This window comes from Drosophila miranda (assembly GCF_003369915.1).
Source record: "Drosophila miranda strain MSH22 chromosome Y unlocalized genomic scaffold, D.miranda_PacBio2.1 Contig_Y1_pilon, whole genome shotgun sequence".
Classification (NCBI taxonomy): Eukaryota; Metazoa; Arthropoda; class Insecta; order Diptera; family Drosophilidae; genus Drosophila; species Drosophila miranda.
This window is the reverse complement of record NW_022881603.1, coordinates 46,192,357-46,194,383: the sequence shown is the minus strand read 5'-3', so window position 1 is coordinate 46,194,383 and position 2,027 is coordinate 46,192,357.

Sequence of the window (2,027 nt, the reverse complement as noted above, 5' to 3'; positions counted from 1 at the left end):
GAAGCGAAGAGAACGCAGAAACCCCAACGCAGACCACAGAAGAAACCACAAGAGCCCGACCCACGAGTCTTCGTAACTCTCGCCGGGGAAGAAAGGGGATGGTGTAACGAACCTAAACGGTTTCGATACAATCCGTCCCCCGACTTATAATGAGAGCATCGCACCACACCCCGCAACCAACGCCCCCCTCCGCAAGCAACTATCGATCATCACGCGCCAACTCCAGAACGATGACCAAAGACATCAGGTCACGCGAGCTTCCCCCCACTCCAAGCCAAGTCATCGGCCGAGTGCGGTTTTCCTGGTTCATCGACGGAGGAAAGTCGGCGCCGCCAAAATCTGCAACGATCACCAAGAACGGCAAAGTGCGCCCCGACGCGGAAGTGCATTTGTCAACCCCGCCGACCCAGCAATACGGGCCTATAAAAAGACGGCGACGAGAACCAAAGAGCAACTTACGCAGAGACCCGGCCCGGAGTACAGACGCGGTACCCGGAACTCACCAGAAGACATCGGCGCCCAATTAAAATAAGTTCATTTAAACCGCTAAGAATTACAATAAAGTGTCAAATTATCAAAGTAAAAACACCCGATTGCGTAAGTTCACCCCAATTAGCCGAGGCACCGACGTCACCCCACCCCGAGTCCACACAGTCGTTTCGTATACACGACGAGCGACGCCCATTCTAGCCCCGATCCACCTCTCTACGACAGGCCGCCCCCTGACGCCGCCCTTAAGGTTCCATCACATTTCTACAAATTTCTTGTGGATTGACCCCTGGACGGGACTCAGCTTACCTCAGCCTGAAATAGGTACATCACATGGCTATAATAATTATACGATCTGGTTCAGATTTTACACACTAGAAGATATAGAATATAGAATAGAAAGAATGAAATATTTTTTAACTAACAGCAGCTTCAAGTAGAGAGTATTTACCACACCCCATTAAGAATTGTCATAGACGGTTGTGCCTTAGAGAGATCTCGACAGATTTTAACTTGAGATATTTTCCAAATCGATCAAATAAAATTCTAGGGGGACACCGAATTTCTAGAGAGCAACAGTGCGAATTGTAGCACAGAGTTAAAACACAGACAATATGTTTTTTTGAAACCGCCTTGCTCTCACGAACTCGAAAGAGAATACAGATCTAAAAATATAATAAGCTTGCATTTGTGAGTACGCATAGAAGCAACCGATTTCTGAGCTCAAAACATGTTTGTTAAAACATCTTTTTGATTTTTTGGATGACAAAATATGTTAATTACATTCGCTTAACTCCTATTTAATATTTTCAGTATAAAATAGCTGCTTAATTTCGCAAAAGTATTTTTGATCCCCCACCCCAATTTCATACAAATTTGAGGCAGATCTCAAGAATTGTTGGCAAATCGCTTGCTCTTCAAACGTGAATTCAAACATGAATGCATGCATACGTACATAAAATACCCTACAGACAATTATTCTTATGTGAAATCATATATGTTGTTTGTAGGGGGGCGGATCGAGACGCTGCTATTAGGCGTCGAATGGCAGTATGTATCCAAATGAAGAAGTCAGAGTGGTTCCAATAAATATGTTCGATGTATTTGAGTGTTCTATTGAGAATTGGCGCGAATAAGTGCTCGACGGCAACTTGTAGCGGGGGTGGAATCGTAACTGGTTCTAGCTTATATGCTAGGACTACGGTGAGCGACGTGCGGATCGTAAGAGAGCACAGCACCGGGAGAGCGAGAGCAAGGCAGAGGGCGATGCAACTGGCTGTAACTGAGCGCGGTAACTGTACAACAGTACAGTAGCGGACACTCAAAAATAAGTGATTTTTGTTGTTTAATAAACGTCCATGATGAGCTAAAGATTCTAGATCAGATTGAAACCAGGACCATTTCACGGCCAGTCCAATATCCTAATTCCCACTATTGATAAATATTATTTTAACTAAGAGAACCCATCGTTGGAAAAATCAAACTTTATGAATATATCGTTACACAATATAATAAGAAAGTTCAAAAAAATATGCCTG